The sequence below is a fragment of the Oncorhynchus masou genome, chromosome 17 (genome assembly GCF_036934945.1).
Source record: "Oncorhynchus masou masou isolate Uvic2021 chromosome 17, UVic_Omas_1.1, whole genome shotgun sequence".
Lineage (NCBI taxonomy): Eukaryota > Metazoa > Chordata > Actinopteri > Salmoniformes > Salmonidae > Oncorhynchus > Oncorhynchus masou.
The window spans coordinates 3,481,788-3,507,381 of NC_088228.1; the positions used below are offsets into that span (position 1 = coordinate 3,481,788).

Consider the following 25,594-nt stretch of genomic DNA (forward strand, 5'->3'; position numbering starts at 1 on the left):
CTTTCGGTTCGAGGATACACAACCTACCCTCTCAGACTCCCTCCAGCACTTGAGAACAAAGATGTGAGCGTAGATATCTTCCACACAGATCCAAGAGGATAAAGACAGAGAGGTGTCGGTCCAGACCCAGTCCATCACCGCACGCAACTCAGACAGGAACGGGATCATACGGAACCTGGCAGGGGAACACTGGGGTTAAGACACTCAATTCACAGCCTATTTCTCATATATAGCATGTTGAATTACACAAGGGAGAGAGAATTTGTGACTACTGGTCGAGTCTTAGTCAAGTTACGAGTCCGGGACTCGAGTACTACAACCCTGGTGCACATTTTGAGACTTGTACATTGTGCAACAGTGGTATTCAGTACATTCTATAAGTATTCAGAACCCTTGACCCTTTTACCACATTTTGTTAAGTTACAGTCTTATTCTAAAATGGATTAAATAGTTTTTTTTCCCCCTTATCAATCAACACACAATAACCCATAATGACAAAGCAAAAACAGGTTGGTAGAAAAGTTTGCAAATGTTTAAAAAATTTAAAACTTAAACATCACGTTCACATAAGTATCAGACCCTTTAATCAGTACTTTGTTGAAGCACCTTTGGCAGCGATTACAGCCTCCAGTCTTCTTTGGTATGACGTTTGGCACACCTGTATTTGTGGAATTTCTCCCATTCTTCTCCACAGATCCTCTCGCACTCTGTCAGGTTGGATGGGGAGCGTCGCAGCACAGCAATTTTCAGGTCTCTCGAGAGATGTTAGATCAGGTTCAAGTCCGGTTTCTGGCTGGGCCACTCAAGGAATTTCAGAGACTTGTCCCGAAGCCACTCCTGCCTTGTCTTGCCTGTGTGCTTAGGGTCGTTGTCCTGTTGGAAGGTGAACCTTCCACCCAGTCTGAGGTCCTGAGCGCTCTGGAGCAGGTTTTCCAATGGCGGAATCCAGAGAAGTTGTAGAAACATCTCAATGATGATCAATGTAAACAGGATGCACTTGAGCTCAATTTCGAGTCTCATAGCAAAGGGTCGGAATACTGATGTAAATAAGGTATTTCTGTTTTAAATGTTTTCATAAATTTGCAATATTTTTTTTGTCATTATGGGGTATTGTGGGTAGGTTTTAGCTGTAACGTAACAAAAAGGAGTCTGAAAATTTTCGCAAGTCACTGTATGTTGAATGTGACTTGAATATATGAGTTGAATGTCTTACTACATCCTTCCATGTCCAAACTCACCCTTGAAACATGAAGAGGTTGGTGTAGTTGTAGCTCTTGGTGAGGCAGTTACCCAGGACCCTGGTGGGGTAGCCACAGCGGATCTGATAGGCTGACAGCCCAAAGTAGATACACTTGATAAAGTACCACAGCTTGGCTACTGTGTTCTCATTGAAACGCCTGCAAAGTGGACAGAGGTACAAAACCTGATAAACACGGTTACTAATGCTAAACACGGTTACTAATGCTAAACATGGCTCCTAATGCTGAACACGGTTACTAATGATAAACACGGTTACTATTGCTAAACACGGTTACTAATGCTGAACACGGTTACTAATGATAAACACGGTTACTAATGATAAACACGGTTACTAATGATAAACACAGTTACTAATGATAAACACAGTTACTAATGATAAACACAGTTACTAATGCTAAACACAGTTACTAATGATGAACACGGTTACTAATGATAAACACGGTTACTAATGCTGAACACGGTTACTAATGATAAACAAGGTTACTAATGATAAACACGGTTACTAACGATAAACACGGTTACTAACGATAAACACGGTTACTAATGATAAACACGGTTACTAATGATAAACACGGTTACTAATGCTAAACACGGTTACTAATGCTGAACACTGTTACTAATGATAAACACAATTACTAACGATAAACACGGTTACTAATGATAAACACGGTTACTAATGATAAACACGGTTACTAATGCTGAACACGGTTACTAATGCTGAACACGGTTACTAATGCTGAACACGGTTACTAATGATAAACACGGTTACTAATGCTGAACACGGTTACTAATGATAAACACGGTTACTAATGATGAACACGGTTACTAATGATAAACACGGTTACTAATGCTAAACACGGTTACTAATGATAAACACGGTTACTAATGATAAACACAGTTACTAATGATGAACACGGTTACTAATTATAAACACGGTTACTAATGCTAAACACGGTTACTAATGATAAACACGGTTACTATGGCTAAACACGGTTACTAATGATAAACACGGTTACTAATGCTGAACACGGTTACTAATGCTAAACACGGTTACTAATGATAAACACGGTTACTAATGCTGAACACGGTTACTATGGCTAAACACGGTTACTAATGATAAACACGGTTACTAATGCTGAACACGGTTACTAATGATAAACACGGTTACTAATGATAAACACGGTTACTAATGCTGAACACGGTTACTAATGATAAACACGGTTACTAATGATAAACACGGTTACTAATGCTAAACACGGTTACTAATGCTAAACACGGTTACTAATGATAAACACGGTTACTATGGCTAAACACGGTTACTAATGATAAACATGGTTACTAATTATAAACACGGTTACTAATGCTAAACACGGTTACTAATGATAAACACGGTTACTAATGCTGAACACGGTTACTAATTATAAACACGGTTACTAATGCTAAACACGGTTACTAATGATAAACACGGTTACTAATGATAAACACGGTTACTAATGCTAAACACGGTTACTAATGCTAAACACGGTTACTAATGATAAACACGGTTACTATGGCTAAACACGGTTACTAATGATAAACACGGTTACTAATGCTGAACACGGTTACTAATGCTGAACACGGTTACTAATGATAAACACGGTTACTAATGCTAAACACGGTTACTAATGCTGAACACGGTTACTAATGATAAACACGGTTACTAATGATAAACACGGTTACTAATGCTAAACACGGTTACTAATGCTGAACACGGTTACTAATGCTGAACACGGTTACTAATGCTGAACACGGTTAATAATGCTGAACACGGTTACTAATGCTGAACACGGTTACTAATGCTGAACACGGTTACTAATGATAAACACGTTTACTAATGCTGAACACGGTTACTAATGCTGAACACGGTTACTAATGATAAACACGGTTACTAATGCTAAACACGGTTACTAATGCTGAACACAGTTACTAATGATAAACACGGTTACTAATGCTGAACACGGTTACTAATGATAAACACGGTTACTAATGCTGAACAATGATAAACACAGTTACTAATGCTAAACACGTTACTAATGATAAACACAGTTACTAATTACTAATGAAAACACGGTTACTAATGCTGAACACGGTTACTAATGATAAACACAGTTACTAATGCTAAACACAGTTACTAATGATAAACACGGTTACTAATTATAAACACGGTTACTAATGCTAAACACAGTTACTAATGATAAACACGGCACCTAATGCTAAACACGGTTACTAATGATAAACACGGTTACTAATGATAAACATGGTTACTAATGATAAACACGGTTACTAATGCTGAACACGGCACCTAATGATAAACACAGTTACTAATGATAAACACGGTTACTAATGATAAACACGGTTACTAATGATAAACATGGTTACTAATGATAAAACACGGTTACTAATGATAAACACAGTTACTAATGATAAACACAGTTACTAATGATAAACACGGTTACTAATGCTGAACACGGTTACTAATGATAAACACGGTTACTAATGATAAACACGGTTACTAATGATAAACACGGTTACTAATGATAAACACAGTTACTAATGATAAACACGGTTACTAATGATGAACACGGTTACTAATTATAAACACGGTTACTAATGCTGAACACGGTTACTATGGCTAAACACGGTTACTAATGATAAACACGGTTACTAATTATAAACACGGTTACTAATGCTGAACACGGTTACTATGGCTAAACACGGTTACTAATGATAAACACGGTTACTAATGATAAACACGGTTACTAATGATAAACACAGTTACTAATGCTGAACACAGCTCCTAATGATAAACACGGTTACTAATGATAAACATGGTTACTAATGATAAACACGGTTACTAATGCTAAACACAGTTACTAATGATAAACACGGCACCTAATGCTAAACACGGTTACTAATGATAAATACGGTTACTAATGATAAATACGGTTACTAATGATAAACACGGTTACTAATGCTGAACACGGCACCTAATGATAAACACGGTTACTAATGATGAACACGGTTACTAATGCTAAACACGGTTACTAATGATAAACATGGTTACTAATGATAAACACGGTTACTAATGATAAACACAGTTACTAATGATAAACACAGTTACTAATGATAAACATGGTTACTAATGATAAACACGGTTACTAATGATAAACACAGTTACTAATGATAAACATGGTTACTAATGATAAACACGGTTACTAATGCTGAACACTGTTACTAATGATAAACACAATTACTAATTATAAAACGGTTACTAATGAAAAACACGGTTACTAATGCTGAACACGGTTACTAATGATAAACACGGTTACTAATGATAAACACGGTTACTAATGATAAACACGGTTACTAATGATAAACACAGTTACTAATGATAAACACGGTTACTAATGATGAACACGGTTACTAATTATAAACACGGTTACTAATGCTGAACACGGTTACTATGGCTAAACACGGTTACTAATGATAAACACGGTTACTAATGCTGAACACGGTTACTAATGCTGAACACGGTTACTAATGATAAACACGGTTACTAATGCTAAACACGTTTACTAATGCTGAACACGGTTACTAATGATAAACACGGTTACTAATGATAAACACGGTTACTAATGCTAAACACGGTTACTAATGCTGAACACGGTTACTAATGCTGAACACGGTTACTAATGCTGAACACGGTTACTAATGCTGAACACGGTTACTAATGCTGAACACGGTTACTAATGCTGAACACGGTTACTAATGCTGAACACGGTTACTAATGATAAACACGTTTACTAATGCTGAACACGGTTACTAATGCTGAACACGGTTACTAATGATAAACACGGTTACTAATGCTAAACACGGTTACTAATGCTGAACACAGTTACTAATGATAAACACGGTTACTAATGCTGAACACGGTTACTAATGATAAACACGGTTACTAATGCTGAACACGGTTACTAATGATAAACACAGTTACAAATGCTAAACACGGTTACTAATGCTGAACACGGTTACTAATGATAAACACAGTTACTAATGCTAAACACAGTTACTAATGATAAACACGGTTACTAATTATAAACACGGTTACTAATGCTAAACACAGTTACTAATGATAAACACGGCACCTAATGCTAAACACGGTTACTAATGATAAATACGGTTACTAATGATAAATACGGTTACTAATGATAAACACGGTTACTAATGCTGAACACGGCACCTAATGATAAACACGGTTACTAATGATGAACACGGTTACTAATGATAAACACGGTTACTAATGATAAACATGGTTACTAATGATAAACACGGTTACTAATGATAAACACAGTTACTAATGATAAACACAGTTACTAATGATAAACATGGTTACTAATGATAAACACGGTTACTAATGATAAACACAGTTACTAATGATAAACATGGTTACTAATGATAAACACGGATACTAATGCTGAACACTGTTACTAATGATAAACACAATTACTAATTATAAAACGGTTACTAATGAAAAACACGGTTACTAATGCTGAACACGGTTACTAATGATAAACACGGTTACTAATGATAAACACGGTTACTAATGATAAACACGGTTACTAATGATAAACACAGTTACTAATGATAAACACGGTTACTAATGATGAACACGGTTACTAATTATAAACACGGTTACTAATGCTGAACACGGTTACTATGGCTAAACACGGTTACTAATGATAAACACGGTTACTAATTATAAACACGGTTACTAATGCTGAACACGGTTACTATGGCTAAACACGGTTACTAATGATAAACACGGTTACTAATGATAAACACGGTTACTAATGATAAACACAGTTACTAATGCTGAACACAGCTCCTAATGATAAACACGGTTACTAATGATAAACATGGTTACTAATGATAAACACGGTTACTAATGCTAAACACAGTTACTAATGATAAACACGGCACCTAATGCTAAACACGGTTACTAATGATAAATACGGTTACTAATGATAAATACGGTTACTAATGATAAACACGGTTACTAATGCTGAACACGGCACCTAATGATAAACACGGTTACTAATGATGAACACGGTTACTAATGCTAAACACGGTTACTAATGATAAACATGGTTACTAATGATAAACACGGTTACTAATGATAAACACAGTTACTAATGATAAACACAGTTACTAATGATAAACATGGTTACTAATGATAAACACGGTTACTAATGATAAACACAGTTACTAATGATAAACATGGTTACTAATGATAAACACGGTTACTAATGCTGAACACTGTTACTAATGATAAACACAATTACTAATTATAAAACGGTTACTAATGAAAAACACGGTTACTAATGCTGAACACGGTTACTAATGATAAACACGGTTACTAATGATAAACACGGTTACTAATGATAAACACAGTTACTAATGATAAACACAGTTACTAATGATAAACACGGTTACTAATGATGAACACGGTTACTAATTATAAACACGGTTACTAATGCTGAACACGGTTACTATGGCTAAACACGGTTACTAATGATAAACACGGTTACTAATTATAAACACGGTTACTAATGCTGAACACGGTTACTATGGCTAAACACGGTTACTAATGATAAACACGGTTACTAATGATAAACACGGTTACTAATGATAAACACAGTTACTAATGCTGAACACAGCTCCTAATGATAAACACGGTTACTAATGATAAACACAGTTACTAATGATACATCCTTAATCGATCACAAGCCCCTACCCCATAGGGACTCATGCAGATCTGAAAAAAATGGATATGTTTACAAATGAACTAATTCAATCAATCAAATTAATTTATATCAGATGAATTAGCTAATTAACACAGAAAGGAGGGAAGTCTATTTCTCAGCGACTCCAGGCAGGATGAAGAACATCCAGAAATAAATGATGACCATTAGTATATAAAGCATTATACATGTGATTATAATGCATTATGAAGAGGGTATTTATAGGAAGTGTTAGGTTGTTACCTCAGAGTCTGGTTAGGATGAAGAACATACAGATATGGATCCCGTAACTAATTAACCAATTAACAAATGAACATCACAAGGTGAGTATTTACCTATCAGAGAGTCCGGGGAGGATGAAGAACATCCAGAAGTGGATCCCGAACACCAGGATCACCTGGAAGATGACCTTCCCCAGCACTGTCTTCTTGAGGTACAGGGCCCGGTCCACCACCATGGTCCCAAACTGGATCAGAATCATCACCAGGAAGGCTCCGGGAACCTGGTCCTCCGACAGAGACGACGTGAAGTCGGCTCCCGCTGAGTGTTTCTGAGGAGCAGAAGAAGTAATTAATGTCACATTTTTAATATGTGATCAGAGCGGGAATTGAACCCATAACTTTGGTGTTGCCAAGACCGACTGAGGCACACAGGACCCTGCTGACTGTTTCCGACGGGATGATAAGATCATGTCAAATGTAAAGAGACTAGCTACACGTACGTACCCCAAAAGCAGAAAAACCGAAGACGATGATGATGAAGTCGACGGTGTCGGCCAGGAACATGAGGACATAGACGTCTGTCAAAGCGCTGTACTCTGGATGGAGCAGGTTGTAGAAGAACTGACGGATGGGCAGGTACACCTTCATGGTCCTGGAGAGAATACAAAACAAATGTACAAGAATATTATGTTAAAATTAACCTATGACAAAGAGCCATTTAAGAAATCAATTAATCAATCAATCAAGCCCACCTCTTGATAGTGAAGGTCTTGGCTTTGATCATCTGTTCTTTGAGTTTCTCCATGATCAGCTGTTTCTTGGTCTTCTGCTGCACTGACACCTCACTCCAATCTCTACGGCTACTGTTCCTGGAGTTGGTGCTGCCTGGGGAAACGATGGCAACACATGTCAACGAGCTAAAGGCTACATTTAATGAGCTTACATCTCTAAATGTATTGAGCAAGGCCCCATCCCTATTGTAAAGTAAAGTGGCTAATTAGCTAAGTAAAATAAGTTGGTAAGTTAAGTGAGTAGGCAAGTAAGGTACAGTAAGTAGTCAAGTAAGGTACAGTAAGTAGTCAAGTAAGGTACAGTAAGTAGTCAAGTAAGGTAGAGTAAGTAGTCAGGTCAAGTAAGGTACAGTAAGTAGTCAAGTAAGGTACAGTACAGTAAGTAGCCAAGTAAAGTACAGTACAGTAGCCAAGTAAGGTACAGTAAGTAGCCAAGTAAGGTACAGTAAGTAGTCAAGTCAAGTAAAGTACAGTAAGTAGCCAAGTAAAGTACAGTACAGTAGCCAAGTAAGGTACAGTAAGTAGCCAAGTAAGGTACAGTAAGTAGCCAAATAAAGTAAGGTACAGTAAGTAGTCAAGTAAAGTACAGTAAGTAGTCAAGTAAAGTACTGTAAGTAGCCAAGTAAGGTACAGTAAGTAGTCAGGTCAAGTAAGGTACAGTAAAGTAGTCAAGTCAAGTAAGGTACAGTAAGTAGTCAAGTAAAGTAAGGTACAGTAAGTAGTCAAGTAAAGTACAGTAAGTTGCCAAGTCAAGTAAAGTACAGTAAGTAGCCAAGTCAAGTAAAGTACAGTAAGTAGCCAAGTAAGGGAATACCCCCCTGAAATGGACAAAAATGAATGGGAAAACATTGGCATAGGACAAACCATGTACATGATGGACAATACCACCCAAATCGGCATTGATTCATGCAAAATGTTTTGCAAATGCCATATGGCAATTGCCAGTTGTAACACTTCAAAAATCCAACAGGTGGCGTGTGCGCTCCACCGTGGTTTTTCATATAGGTAATGGACCCCAAGTCAACATCCAAAAGCCAAATTTTTTAAAAATGAATTTTTTGTCAAAAACTTATCACCCCTTAAAAAAGTGCTTTCTGGACAGTTTTTCGAAATTCCTTCGCTTTTTTTTTGTCAATTACACATGTGTAAGAACTGTATGAATATACTTTCGTCCAATTTTATTGTCATAATTTTTTTTTGTATTACTTGCGCATAAGGCACATGTTTGGTCCATTTGCAATATGATTTCATAGGAAGTCAAAAGTCAAAAATTGCAAAATTTCATAAAAAACTTCACACACCCCTAAAAAAGTGCTTTCTGGACCGTTTTTTCTTTCGAATTTCATGTCAATTACACACATATAAGAACTGTATCAACATACTTTAGTCATATTTTATTATCATATTTTTTTTTTTTTTTTACTTGTGCATAAGGCATATGTTTTGTGGGGGCCAAATGTCATAAGAAATTTGACATGCTCAAAAATCCTGCAGAAATGCAAAATTGACTGGCCTGATGAACTCGGGATGGCCGGGCAGTGATTGTTGTTCCTTTCCATCACTCGTGGTGTTGATTTCATCATGTCCATTTGTTTATGTTTTCTCACTTTTGCAAAGTCACTGTGCATTTGCAATACGGTTCAATGGGCATTCACCATCACAAATTTGTCATGCTATAAAAATCGTGCAGGAATGCAAAATTGACTGGCCGATGAACTCGGGATGGCTGGGCAGTGATTCTGGTACCTCTCCATCGCTCGTTAGGGTTGATTTCAGAATGTCCATTTGTTTGTGTTTTCTCACTCTTGCAAAGTCACTGCGCATTTGCAATATGGTTAACTGGGCATTCACCATCACGAATTTGTCATGCTATAAAAATCGTGCAGGAATGACAAATTGACTGGCCCGATGAACTCGGGGTGGCTGGGCAGTGATTCTGGTACCTCTCCATCGCTCGTTAGGGTTGATTTCAGAATGTCACCCTTTGGTGATGGTACCTCACTGTTTAAACATATTGCAAATGGACAAGAGTCACCAGCAAGTCACCGTCCATCAGTCAATTTGATATCATTCTGACACCAAACTGATACAAACTGACACCAAACCCACTTTTCCCAACTCGTTTAGTAGCCAAGTATCACATACTTCAGAGCTGGCCCAAAATTCACAACGCCTTCGGTTCAAACCATAAAAAAAACATAAAACACGTAGTTACGTTCTAGCTGCGGGTCCATTTCTTGTGTTATGTGTAGGCCTAGCTGAGGCGACCCCGAATCCCAAGTTTCGGCTCGATAGGTCATTTGGTGTCCGAGTAAAACCCTAATTGGTGCTGAAAATCCACTTTTTTCAATTACTTGCTATGGGGTCCTTGAATGAGCTATCGGACAGAAACGTTGGGTTCTGTCTCTATGGGCCGAGACGGTCACAATGCACCTAGTCTTGTGACTCTGGGACATTTCTAAATGTCGCCATTTTTGTAATGGTCAAAATGAATTGAAGTCATTGCAAATGTACGAGGCTGTTTCTCGGTCCGAGAACCTTCTAGAGCGACGTAACTCACCACGCACTATCGACCTGAGGTCTAGAACAGGATTCTAAAGTTTCGGAACTCTAGGTCTGACGGTTCTTTAAAAGTTCCAACAAGGTTAACTAATGCAGGGAGTGTATGTCTCTACGCACCCCAATGGGTCCCTCCTTCCAAGCTGTGTGTGTGTGTGATTTAGTTTTCCTTTGAAATTTTATGGGAAAAATGACTGATTTACAGTTCATGGGGGTTGCCTAATCACATATATGAAGTTTTGGAAATATCAGATTTTTTTAACCCCTCGAAACAGCCCATGAGACACCAATTATGGCACTTCCGGTTGGCACAGGAAGCTATAACTCAACACACATCCTCATTGGGGTATTCTATTACAGAATCCTGAGTTTTAAGTCTTTACTATAAAAACTGATTGATTTACACAGGGTTGAATGCACTCTGTCTATCAAACTGCAGGCAGGGTATGGGTATACACTTTTAGGGCGATTTTAACCACTTCCGGTTGGTCCAGGAAGCTTAGAATCGACACAGGTAGACCTTATAGTGTCCTGATGGACTGTCATCAAAGACAGGTTCATAAGGCATTCATAACCCACATAGGCCTCAGGTTGAATTTAGAGGAGCAGGCAATGTATTCCTATGGGGAGAGTAGTCAATGCAAACTGTTTGATGTAAACACCTTCTTTTAACTGTGAAGGGTTAATGCCACACAGTCAAGGTTAGGCTTGCACAGATCGGGAGGACCTTAGGAACATTCCTGTGTTTGAATTGTCCTTCTAAACCTAACAGTTCCGCCACTGTCACCCAAAATCAAATGACGTTGTGGTGCAGGCTTAATTTTGGGCTTACTTTTCTCATGGTCGCTGCGCTTAGACCGAGCGAGCTACGGTCAAGCGGGATATCTCGTTGAACTCGGCACGGCCTTGGGATTATGTTTATGCCATTGCCTGCTCTCTGTGTCTTTAAGCACCGCGCTTTGTCACTCCATCCTTGCTGTGTGTGTGTGTGAGAGCTTTTCTTTGACATCTGTTGGGAGAAATGACTGATTTTACAGTACAGGAGGGTTGCCTAATCACACATATGAAGTTTTGAAAAGATCTGACCTTTTTAACCCTTGGAAACAGCCACTATGACACCATTTAAGGCACTTCCTGTTGGCACAGGAAGCTATAAATAAACCCATATCCTGATTGGGGTGTGCCTTTACAGAATCCTGAGTTTTAAGTCTTTACGTTAAGAACTGAGTTATTTACGGAGGGTTTAGTGAGTGTGTGTTATTTCAGAAAATCATAGAAAATTACAGAAATCTCGCAGAGCTCCGCAGCACACTTTAAAAATATTCGTATGAACACCCTGCAACTGGATCTGTAACTGTTGAAAAAAACACCTATATTTGAACATCACCAATCTGTCATTGTACGATTTCTCTTAATTGACGATAGATAAATGGTTGATTTTTTTTTATTGACACCGGAGGCTCCTTGAATTTGACGTGGAGTGAAAAAATAATTTCTCTATTTTCATTTTGGACCTTTAATCCCAGAAAAATGGCCATAACTCAAAAACCGTTGAGGCCTAGACGCCATCTTGTTCGGGGCCAACTGCCCATTATGCCAAACCTATGCTCACCAAGTTTCGGCTTCGAAATATTTTCAGTTTTCGAGATAAGGCCCCGTTGTGATTCGTGATGTTTTGTCAAATTGCAATTTGATTGCTTATGCCCTCTTGTGGGATTTTCCGGGATAGCGGAAAAATGACCAAAATTTGATTATTTTATAAAACGAAAACCGAATGTCCGACAAAGTTCATTTGATGACTTCCCGGTAGGCCTGGCCCTGCCGCTCGGCCCGACGCCGTCCCCGAATTTTACAAATGTTTTCGGAAGTCTAGTAAGGGACGGTACATTTGCAATATGGACTTTCTCACTAACCATACAGAAAATGTCGAAATGTTCCCTTAAGGTATGTAAAGTACAGTAAGTAGTCAAGTAAGGTACAGTAAGTAGCCAAGTAAGGTACAGTTAGTAGCCAAATAAAGTAAGGTACAGTAGGTAGTCAAGTAAAGAACAGTAAGTAGCCAAGTAAGGTACAGTAAGTAGTCAAGTCAAGTAAGGTACAGTAAGTAGTCAAGTCAAGTAAGGTACAGTAAGTAGTCAAGTAAAGTACAGTAAGTAGTCAAGTAAAGTACAGTAAGTAGTCAAGTAAAGTACAGTACAGTAAGTAGTCAAGTCAAGAAAGGTACAGTAAGTAGTCAAGTAAAGTACAGTAAGTAGTCAAGTCAAGTAAGGTACAGTAAGTAGTCAAGTCAAGTAAGGTACAGTAAGTAGCAAAATACAGTAATGTACAGTAAGTAGTCACATAAAGTACAGTACGTAGTCAAGTAAAGTACAGTAAGTAGTCACATAAAGTACAGTAAGTAGTCACATAAAGTACAGTAAGTAGCCAAATACAGTAAAGTACAGTAAGTAGCCACATAACATACAGTAAGTAGTCAAGTAAAGTACAGTGAGTAGTCAAGTAAAGTACAGTAAGTAGTCAAGTAAAGTACAGTGAGTAGTCAAGTAAAGTACAGTACAGTAAGTAGTCAAGTAAGGTACAGTAAGTAGCCAAGTAAGGTACAGTAAGTAGCCAAGTAAGGTACAGTAAGTAGTCAAGTCAAGTACAGTAAGTAGCCAAGTAAGGTACAGTAAGTAGTCAAGTCAAGTAAGGTACAGTAAGTAGTCAAGTCAGGTAAGGTACAGTAAGTAGTCAAGTAAGGTACAGTAAGTAGTCAAGTCAAGTAAGCTACAGTAAGTAGTCAAGTAAAGTACAGTAAGTAGTCAAGTCAAGTAAGGTACAGTAAGTAGTCAAGTCAAGTACATTAAGTAGTCAAGTCAAGTAAGGTACAGTAAGAAGAGTGGAGGCTGTAGCCTAGTGGTTAGAGCGTTGGACTAGTAACTGAAAGGTTGCAAGTTCAAATCCCCGAGCTGACAAGGTACAAAATCTGTCGTTCTGCCCCTGAACAGGCAGTTAACCCACTGTTCCTAGGCCGTCATTGAAAATAAGAATTTGTTCTTAACTGACTTGCCTAGTAAAATAAAGGTAAAAAAAAAAAAAAAAAAAAGTAGTCAAGTCAAGTACAGTAAGTAGTCACATAAAGTACAGTAAGTAGTCAAATAAAGTACAGTAAGTAGCCAAATACAGTAAAGTACAGTAAGTAGCCACATAACATACAGTAAGTAGCCAAGGAAAGTAGAGTATAGAGTGCATGGCACTTGCAATGCCAGGGTTGTGGGTTCGAATCCCACGGGGGACAAGCACGAAGAAATATGAAAACGGAAGACACTCACTAAGTCGCTCTGGATGAGAGCGTCTGCTAAATGACTAACATGTGGAATGTAAATATAAAGCTGCCAGGTAAAGTATGTGTCCTGACCTCTCTTGGAGCGTACGGAGCGTACTGAGTGGACTGAGCGGTGGGAGATATGAGACCCTCCACTGGAGCTCTTTCTTCTCTGGTAGGTCTGCTGCTGTTGCTGGAGGACGTGCATGGAGTCCACGGAAGTACCCACGCCCAGATTTATAGACCTGAGGGTCTGTGTCGACCCCTTCCTCTCGCGGGGGTAGGACGGCACGGGAGTGGCGTCCCTCTCCTTCTCGTCTTCCTTCGACTCAGTGTCCTGGCGAAGGATCTCCTTCTTGGTGTCCTTAAGGTCGTCTTCGTCCCAGAGACCATGACACTACGACGGGAGAGTGTAGAGGAAAGGTAGGGTACCAATAGAGTATGAAACAAAACAATCACATTGTATTACGATCTGAGACCAAGAGATGTAGGTAATACCTATTTGATAATAACAAAGACCTGAAAGACCTGATCCTAGATCAGGCGTACCTTCAGGATGGACCTGTGGAAGAAGAGCGCCAGAAGCTGTATGAGGTCATAGACGACGTATCCGTCTTTCTTCTCCACTCCGATGATGTTTGGAGGGTGGTAGGGTTTATTCCCGTTCACCTTTGGGTTCTGGTTGAAGGGGAAAAAGCCAAACTGGCAGAAGTACTTGATGACGATGGCGACCTAGAAGAGAAGACATGCAAGTAAAACCCGACAATAGTATAGATGCAGTAAAGAGATCCCATCGCATTTCACTGAAACAATGGAAATGCCATGGCAACGCCACTCAATTTCCTGATTGCACCCCAGAAAAATGTGCCTACTGTTTCTATGTGTCTTTCACACTATGTTGAGGTAAAAAATCTGAGTTTAATGGTATGGAGGTCAACCCCAATACGTGCTGACTGCTTGCACTTATAAAAAGTACCATCGGCGGTTTGTATATAGCTAGCTATGCTACCAGCTTACACGAACGGGAGTTAGCATTCTGCACTCATTTTTTCAAACCCCGAAAATGTATATTTTTAAATATTATATATACAGCAATGATCAACAACCAACTTGACAGAGCTTGAAGATTTATAAAAACAATATACGTGCAAATATTGTACAATCCAGGTGTGCAAAGCTCTTAGGGGAGACCAGATAGACTCATAGCTCAAATCGCTGCCAAAGGTGATTCTAACATGTATTGACTCAGAGGTGTGAATAAATGAGATACACTACATGACCAAAAGTATGTGGACATCTGCTTGTGGAACATCTTGGTGTGTTTAAACATTCTGCGGCATGTCTAAAATGTCCTTATTAGTGGTAATGACCTCCATCTCATCTGATCCATACTGCAAATCATCTATTTTCTGTGACAAACGGTTTTCTTTTTTTTTAGATTAAAGTGTTTATTTGAATTATTGTCATAGTTCCTTACTCATAACGATTATGTAACGGGTTTCTTCCAACTCCTCCTCTGACGAAGAGGTGGAACAAGGATCGGACCAAAATGCAGCGTGGTTCGTTCGATACATCTTTAATGATGAAAAGACACGAACAATACAAAACAACAAACGCCGAAAACCGAAACAGCCCTGACTGGTGCAACAAACACAGAGACAGGAACAATCACCCACAAACACACAGTGAAACCCAGGCTACCTAAATATGGTTCCCAATCAGAGACAACGATAATCACCTGACTCTGATTGAGAACCGCCTCAGGCAGCCATAGACTAATCTGTACACCCCACACAACCCCAAGACGAAACACACTACAAACAAACCCATGTCACACCCTGGCCTGACCCAATAAATGAAGATAACATAATAAATATAGACCAGGGCGTGACAGATTAATTTCCCCTTTAAGAGCATCCCACAAATCTGCACCAAAAAAAATACACAACATGGCCAAAAGTATACACCTGTTTGTCAAACATCTCATTTCAAAATCATGGGCATTAATATGGAGTTGGTCCGCCCTTTGCTGCTATACTGGCTTTCACTCTTCTGGGAAGGCTTTCCACTAGATGTTGGAACATTGCTGCTATAACAGCCTCCACTCTTCTGGGAAGGCTTTCCACTAGATGTTGGAACATTGCTGCTATACTGGCTTTCACTCTTCTGGTAAGACTTTCCACTAGATGTTGGAACATCTACTGGGGACTTGCTTCCATTTAGCCACAAGAGCATTAGTGAGGTCGGACACTGATGTTGGGCGATAAGGCCTGGCTCACAGCCGGCGTTCCAATTCACCCCAAATGTGTTTGATGGGGTTTAGGTCCAGGCTCTGTGCAAGCCAGTCAAGTTCTTCCACACCGATCTCGATAAACCATTTCTGCATGGACCTCGCTTTGTGCACGGGGGCATTGTCATGCTGAAACAGCAAAAATCCTTTCCCAAACTGTTGCCACAAAGTTGGAGGCACAGAATCGTCTAGAATGTCATTGTATTGTGTAGCGTTACGATTTCCCTTCACTGGAACTAAGAGGCCTAGCCGGAACCATGACAAAAAGCCCCAGACCATTTTCCTCCTCCCCCAAACTTTACAGTTTGTGCTATGCATTCGGGCAGGTAACGTTCTCCTTGCATCCGCCAAACCCAGATTCGTCCGTCGGACTGCCTGATGGTGAAGCGCGATTCATCACTCCAGAGAACACTTTTGCACTGCGTTGAACATGGTGATCTTAGGCTTGTGTGCGGCTGCTCAACCATGGAAACCCATTTCATGAAGCTCCCAACGAACAGATCTTGTGCTGACATTGCTTCCAGAGGCAGTTTGAAACTCGGTAGTGAGTGTTGCAACCAACGACAGACCATTTTTACGCGCTCTGTGAGCTTGTTTGGTCTACCACTTCGCGGCTGAGCCGTTGTTGCTCCTAGACGTTTCCACTTCACAAAAACAGCATTTCCAGTTGACCGGGGCCGCTCTAGCAGAGCAGAAATTTGACGAACTGACTTTTTGGCAATCTTATGACAGTGCCACATTGAAAGTAACTGAGCTATTCCGTAAAGCCATTCTACTGCCAATGTTTGTCTACGGAGATTGCATGGCTGTATGCTCGATTGTATACACCTGTCTGCAATGGGTATGGCTGAAATAGCTGAATCCATTAATTTGAAGGGGTGTCCACATAACTTTGTATATATAGTGTATTTCCGTATTTCATTGACAAAAAGAATTGCACAAATTTCAAAAAACATGTTTTCACTTTGTCATTATGAGGTATAACCTTAAAGGTCCTAAATTATGTCACCACTGCCCTTGATTTTGTGCAATGTTGTGCTGCTATTTTTAAGCTTTTGATACAGCAGACCATTCCATTCTTATGGATCGGCTAAGGAGTGTTGTTGTCTCTGAGGCAAGGGAGTACCCCAAGGCTCGATCCTAGGCCCCACGCTCTTCTCAATTTACATCAACAATATAGCTCAGGCAGTAGGAAGCTCTCTCATCCATTTATATGCAGATGATATAGTCTTATACTCCGCTGGCCCCTCCCTCTCTTTGTGTTAAATGCTTTACAACCAAGCTTTCTTAGTGTCCAACAAGCTTTCTCTGCCCTTAACCTTGTTCGGAACACCTCCAAGACAAAGATCATGTGGCTCCGTAAGAAGTCTGCCCCCCCATCGTCCGGTACACTGTCCTTCTCTCAGCAGAGAGAAGCTGCAGGCTAAGGTTAAATCTAGACTTGGTTTCCTCTATCATAATCACTCCTCTTTCGCCCCAGCTGCCAAACTAACCCTGATTCAGATGACCATCCTACCCATGCTAGATTACGGAGACGTAATTTATAGATCGGCAGGTAAGGTGCTCTCGTCATTCCTGAACTCTAAACTCCTCATCACCCGGCACAAAGCCACTGGTGGGTGTTTATTTACAAAACCCTCTTAGTTCCTCCTATCTGACATACCTACTGCAGCCCTCATCCTCCACATACAACCCCCATTCTGCCAGTCGCATTCTGTTAAAGCACCCACATCCCTGGGTCGCTCCTCTTTTCAGTTCGTTGAAGGTAGCGACTGGAACAAGCTGAAAAAAACACTGGACAGTTTGAACTCAATCTCTACATTCAAAGACTCAATCATGGACTCCCTTACTGACAGTTGTGGCTGCTTCCTCGTGATGTATCGTTGTCTCTGCCTTCTTGCCCTTTGTGCTGTTGTCTGTCGTAATGTTTGTAGCATGTTTTGTACTGCTACCATGTTGTGCTGCTACCATGTTGTGTGGCTACCATGCTGTGTTATTGTCTTCGGTCTCTCTTTATGTAATGTTGTGGAATCTCTCTTCTCGTGATGTGTGTTTTGTCGTACATTTTTATTTTTAATACCAGCCACCCGTCCCTGCAGGAGGCCTTTTGCCTCTTGGTATTATAAAAAAGGATCTGTTCTTAATTGACTTGTTAAATAACGGTAAAAATGTATTAAGAAAAAAAGCTTCAGATGAATAAACTGATTCTTCAGATTAATGAATTGACTGTTATTCAGATTAATGAATTGACTGTTCTTCAGATTAATGAATTGACTGTAAGTCATTCTGAATAAGAACGTCTGCTGAATGACTAAAATGTCAAATGTAAATAGTCTGGGATTATATCATCACAAAGATTGTATTTTTCTTCTGGGGCTTCCTTCGAGATAAGTATCATGATATTTGTGTTAATTTAGAGACACTCATTGTGTAGGGTCATAGACTATACATATTCATCTAAAGGATTGTAATAGCTGTAAAACTATCATAGAAAGTACGTATGCAATATATTACATTTATACTTCTATATAGCATAGCATAGCATCCCATAGCATAGCATCCCATAGCATAGCATCCCATAGCATAGCATCCCATAGCAAAGCATCCCATAGCATAGCATCCCATAGCATAGCATCCCATAGCATAGCATCCCATAGCATAGCATCCCATAGCAAAGCATCCCATAGCATAGCATCCCATAGCATAGCATCCCATAGCATAGCATCCCATAGCATAGCATCCCATTGCATCCCATAGCATAGCATCCCATACGACGGGGTGAAATGAAGGTCTTCCAAAACCTCTTAACTCGGCCGTGGGACCTGCGTCTGTCATAGATTATAGCAGTGTCAATGTCTGTCATAGACTATAGCAGTGTCTACGTCTGTCATAGACTATAGCAGTGTCAATGTCTGTCATAGACTATAGCAGTGTCTACGTCTGTCATAGACTATTGCAGTATAGCAGTGTCAATGTCTGTCATAGACTATAGCAGTATAGCAGTGTCTACGTCTGTCATAGACTATTGCAGTATAGCAGTGTCAATGTCTGTCATAGACTATAGCAGTATAGCAGTGTCAATGTCTGTCATAGACTATAGCAGTGTCAATGTCTGTCATAGACTATAGCAGTGTCTACGTCTGTCATAGACTATAGCAGTGCCAATGTCTGTCATAGACTATAGCAGTGTCAATGTCTGTCATAGACTATAGCAGTGTCAATGTCTGTCATAGACTATAGCAGTGTCAATGTCTGTCATAGACTATAGCAGTGTCAATGTCTGTCATAGACTATAGCAGTGTCAATGTCTGTCATAGACTATAGCAGTATAGCAGTGTCAATGTCTGTCATAGACTATAGCAGTGTCAATGTCTGTCATAGACTATAGCAGTGTCTATGTCTGTCATAGACTATAGCAGTGTCAATGTCTGTCATAGACTATAGCAGTGTCAATGTCTGTCATAGACTATAGCAGTGTCAATGTCTGTCATAGACTATAGCAGTGTCTACGTCTGTCATAGACTATAGCAGTGCCAATGTCTGTCATAGACTATAGCAGTATAGCAGTGTCAATGTCTGTCATAGACTATAGCAGTGTCAATGTCTGTCATAGACTATAGCAGTGTCAATGTCTGTCATAGACTATAGCAGTGTCAATGTCTGTCATAGACTATAGCAGTGTCTACGTCTGTCATAGACTATAGCAGTGCCAATGTCTGTCATAGACTATAGCAGTATAGCAGTGTCAATGTCTGTCATAGACTATAGCAGTGTCTACGTCTGTCATAGACTATAGCAGTGTCTATGTCTGTCATAGACTATAGCAGTATAGCAGTGTCAATATCTGTCATAGACTATAGCAGTGTCTACGTCTGTCATAGACTATAGCAGTGTCAATGTCTGTCATAGACTATAGCAGTGTCAATGTCTGTCATAGACTATAGCAGTGTCAATGTCTGTCATAGACTATAGCAGTGTCAATGTCTGTCATAGACTATAGCAGTGTCAATGTCTGTCATAGACTATAGCAGTGTCTACGTCTGTCATAGACTATAGCAGTGTCAATGTCTGTCATAGACTATAGCAGTGTCAATGTCTGTCATAGACTATAGCAGTGTCAATGTCTGTCATAGACTATAGCAGTGTCAATGTCTGTCATAGACTATAGCAGTGTCTACGTCTGTCATAGACTATAGCAGTGTCAATGTCTGTCATAGACTATAGCAGTGTCAATGTCTGTCATAGACTATAGCAGTGTCAATGTCTGTCATAGACTATAGCAGTGTCAATGTCTGTCATAGACTATAGCAGTGTCAATGTCTGTCATAGACTATAGCAGTGTCAATGTCTGTCATAGACTATAGCAGTGTCAATGTCTGTCATAGACTATAGCAGTGTCTACGTCTGTCATAGACTATAGCAGTGTCTACGTCTGTCATAGACTATAGCAGTATAGCAGTGTCAATGTCTGTCATAGACTATAGCAGTGTCAATGTCTGTCCTACCACTATAGCAGTGTCTATGTCTGTCATAGACTATAGCAGTGTCAATGTCTGTCATAGACTATAGCAGTGTCAATGTCTGTCATAGACTATAGCAGTGTCAATGTCTGTCCTACCACTATAGCAGTGTCTATGTCTGTCATAGACTATAGCAGTGTCTACGTCTGTCACCAATTTGTAAGTCGCTCTGGATAAGAGCGTCTGCTAAATGACTTAAATGTAAATGTAATAGACTATAGCAGTGTCAATGTCTGTCCTACCACTATAGCAGTGTCTACGTCTGTCATAGACTATAGCAGTGTCAATGACTGTCATAGACTATAGCAGTGTCAATGTCTGTCATAGACTATAGCAGTGTCAATGTCTGTCATAGACTATAGCAGTGTCTACGTCTGTCATAGACTATAGCAGTGTCTACGTCTGTCATAGACTATAGCAGTATAGCAGTGTCAATGTCTGTCCTACCACTATAGCAGTGTCTACGTCTGTCATAGACTATAGCAGTGTCTACGTCTGTCATAGACTATAGCAGTGTCAATGACTGTCATAGACTATAGCAGTGTCAATGTCTGTCATAGACTATAGCAGTGTCAATGTCTGTCATAGACTATAGCAGTGTCAATGTCTGTCATAGACTATAGCAGTGTCTACGTCTGTCATAGACTATAGCAGTGTCAATGTCTGTCATAGACTATAGCAGTGTCAATGTCTGTCATAGACTATAGCAGTGTCAATGTCTGTCATAGACTATAGCAGTGTCAATGTCTGTCATAGACTATAGCAGTGTCAATGTCTGTCATAGACTATAGCAGTGTCAATGTCTGTCATAGACTATAGCAGTATAGCAGTGTCAATGTCTGTCATAGACTATAGCAGTGTCAATGTCTGTCATAGACTATAGCAGTGTCTATGTCTGTCATAGACTATAGCAGTATAGCAGTGTCAATGTCTGTCATAGACTATAGCAGTGTCTACGTCTGTCATAGACTATAGCAGTGTCAATGTCTGTCATAGACTATAGCAGTGTCAATGTCTGTCATAGACTATAGCAGTGTCAATGTCTGTCATAGACTATAGCAGTGTCTACGTCTGTCATAGACTATAGCAGTATAGCAGTGTCAATGTCTGTCATAGACTATAGCAGTGTCAATGTCTGTCATAGACTATAGCAGTGTCAATGTCTGTCATAGACTATAGCAGTATAGCAGTGTCAATGTCTGTCATAGACTATAGCAGTGTCAATGTCTGTCATAGACTATAGCAGTGTCTATGTCTGTCATAGACTATAGCAGTATAGCAGTGTCAATGTCTGTCATAGACTATAGCAGTGTCAATGTCTGTCATAGACTATAGCAGTATAGCAGTGTCAATGTCTGTCATAGACTATAGCAGTGTCAATGTCTGTCATAGACTATAGCAGTGTCTATGTCTGTCATAGACTATAGCAGTATAGCAGTGTCAATGTCTGTCATAGACTATAGCAGTGTCAATGTCTGTCATAGACTATAGCAGTATAGCAGTGTCAATGTCTGTCATAGACTATAGCAGTGTCAATGTCTGTCATAGACTATAGCAGTATAGCAGTGTCAATGTCTGTCATAGACTATAGCAGTGTCAATGTCTGTCATAGACTATAGCAGTGTCAATGTCTGTCATAGACTATAGCAGTGTCAATGTCTGTCATAGACTATAGCAGTATAGCAGTGTCAATGTCTGTCATAGACTATAGCAGTGTCAATGTCTGTCATAGACTATAGCAGTATAGCAGTGTCAATGTCTGTCATAGACTCTAGCAGTGTAATGTGTTTAACGTGCAGTAGTTCTCTATAGCATATTGCAGTATACATTATGTTCTTGGCCTGTGTCCCAAATTGGACCCCTGGCTAAAAGTAGTGTACTAAATAGGGAATAGGGTACTGGTTGGGATGTAGGGCTACATTACCTCGGTATAAACGATGGCGGTCATCCAGAACCTCTTACTGGGTCTAGGTACCGACAGCATGGCCCAGAGGAAGATGAGGATGGGGAGGACGAGGGTGACGCAGGAGGCTGACAGCATGTTGTTGAGGATGATGACTAGGTAACACACCATCTCAGAGTGGGCCACCAGCATGTTATACAGGGCATAGACCAACTGGAACACCAGGGGCTGGCCCACATAGAACCGCTCCGACCGCTTTAGCTCCTCATCATGGAACATCCTGATGGAGGGGGAGAGAGGGAGAGGAGAGAGGGCGGGGAGAGAGGGAGGGAGGGGGAAAAAGGGAGAGGCGAGAGAGGGGGGGAGAGGAGAGAGGGAGGGGGAGAGAGGGAGAGAGGGGGGGAGAGAGGGAGGGGGAGAGAGGGAGAGGGAGAGAGGGAGGGGGAGAGAGGGAGAGGAGAGAGGGAGGGGAGAGAGGGAGAGGGGGGAGAGAGGGCGGGGGGAGAGAAAGAGAGGGGGGGAGAGGGGGAGAGAGGGAGGGGGAGAGAGGGGAGTGGAAGAGAGGGAGGGGGAGAGAGGGGAGAGAGGGAGAGGAGAGAGGGAGGGGGAGAGGGGAGGGGGAGGGGTAGAGAGGGAGAGAGGGGGAGGAGAGGGAGGGGGAGAGGGAGAGGAGGGGAGAGGGGGAGAGAGGGAGGGGGAGAAAGGGAGAGGGGGGGGAGAGGGAGGGGGAGAGAGGGAGGGGGGGGAGAGAGGGAGAGGGGGAGAGGAGAGAGGGAGGGGGAGAGGGGAGTAGAGAGGGAGGGGGAGAGAGGGGGAGGTGAAGAGAGGGAGAGAGAGGGAGGGGGAGAGAGGGAAAGGAGAGAGGGAGAGAGGAGGGAGAGGGAGGGGGAGAGGAGGGAGAGGGAGAGGGGGGGAGAGAGGGAGAGGGGGAGAGAGGGAGGGGGAGAGAGGGCCAGGGAGAGAGGGAGGGGGAGAGGGGGGCGGGCAGGGGGGGATATTAGCTAAAGTGCAAAAAAAAGATCTGGCAACCAAGCTAGGATGGAGGTGTGAATGTTTCCTATTAGAATCAAGGTTTGCGTTTTAAGGTGTTGAATGATGTTCAGAGTTAAAAATGTATTTGATAACCGATGTTGTATAATTCCAGGTGGTCCCAGTAGTCATGTTGAGATGTGGTGTGTTCCACCATACTCTATAGCAAACGGGTTATAAAACACGGTGTCGAAGCCACACCGGTGTGCCTTGAGGAAACTCTCAGGTGTGCCTTGAGGAAACTCTCAGGTGTGCCTTGAGGAAACTCTCAGGTGTGCCTTGAGGAAACTCTCAGGTGTGCCTTGAGGAAACTCTCAGGTGTGCCTTGAGGAAACTCTCAGGTGTGCCTTGAGGAAACTCTCAGGTGTGCCTTGAGGAAACTCTCAGGTGTGCCTTGAGGAAACTCTCAGGTGTGCCACAAAACGTCTCCTAATCGTGATAATATAATCAGTCACTGATAAACGTGACCTGTGGAATGCACATTGGACTGTTGACTTGGGAGCACTAGTGGAGGTCAGATAAAACAGTAAACATGGTTACAGCTGTGTGGTTGTTTTAGGTCCAGTTTATCATTTGAGGAGAGAGCATCACGAGCAAAGTAATTTGTATCATTTAATTTTGCCTGTGAGAACTTTTTGCACAAGCAAATCGGATTAAGCTTAGCTGAACCATCTGGTACTGTATGTTTCTGGTCTTAGCTGAACCATCTGGTACTGTATGTCTCTGGTCTTAGCTGAACCATCTGGTACTGTATGTTTCTGGTCTTAGCTGAACCATCTGGTACTGTATGTCTCTGGTCTTAGCTGAACCATCTGGTACTGTATGTCTCTGGTCTTAGCTGAACCATCTGGTACTGTATGTCTCTGGTCTTAACTGGACCATCTGGTACTGTATGTCTCTGGTCTTAGCTGGACCATCTGGTACTGTATGTCTCTGGTCTTAGCTGAACCATCTGGTACTGTATGTCTCTGGTCTTAGCTGAACCATCTGGTACTGTATGTCTCTGGTCTTAGTTGAACCATCTGGTACTGTATGTCTCTGGTCTTAACTGGACCATCTGGTACTGTATGTCTCTGGTCTTAGCTGGACCACCTGGTACTGTATGTCTCTGGTCTTAGCTGAACCATCTGGTACTGTATGTCTCCGGTCTTAGCTGAACCATCTGGTACTGTATGTTTCTGGTCTTAGCTGAACCATCTGGTAATGTATGTCTCTGGTCTTAGCTGGACCATCTGGTACTGTATGTCTCTGGTCTTAGCTGAACCATCTGGTACTGTATGTCTCTGGTCTTAGCTGAACCATCTGGTACTGTATGTCTCTGGTCTTAGCTGAACCATCTGGTACTGTATGTCTCTGGTCTTAACTGGACCATCTGGTACTGTATGTCTCTGGTCTTAGCTGGACCATCTGGTACTGTATGTCTCTGGTCTTAGCTGAACCATCTGGTACTGTATGTCTCTGGTCTTAGCTGAACCATCTGGTACTGTATGTCTCTGGTCTTAACTGGACCATCTGGTACTGTATGTCTCTGGTCTTAGCTGGACCACCTGGTACTGTATGTCTCTGGTCTTAGCTGAACCATCTGGTACTGTATGTCTCTGGTCTTAGCTGAACCATCTGGTACTATAAGTCTCTGGTCTTAGCTGAACCATCTGGTACTGTATGTCTCTGGTCTTAGCTGAACCATCTGGTACTGTATGTCTCTGGTCTTAGCTGAACTATCTGGTACTGTATGTCTCTGGTCTTAGCTGAACCATCTGGTACTATAAGTCTCTGGTCTTAGCTGAACCATCTGGTACTGTATGTCTATGGTCTTAGCTGAACCATCTGGTACTGTATGTCTCTGGTCTTAGCTGAACCATCTGGTACTGTATGTC

At 41.0% G+C, this 25,594-nt stretch overlaps 1 pseudogene; it reads right to left on the reverse strand.

Moving 5' to 3' along the window:
* The window catches only part of LOC135558083 (piezo-type mechanosensitive ion channel component 2-like), a 243,148-nt pseudogene that overhangs the window by 33,615 nt on the left and 183,939 nt on the right, over window positions 1-25,594 (reverse strand).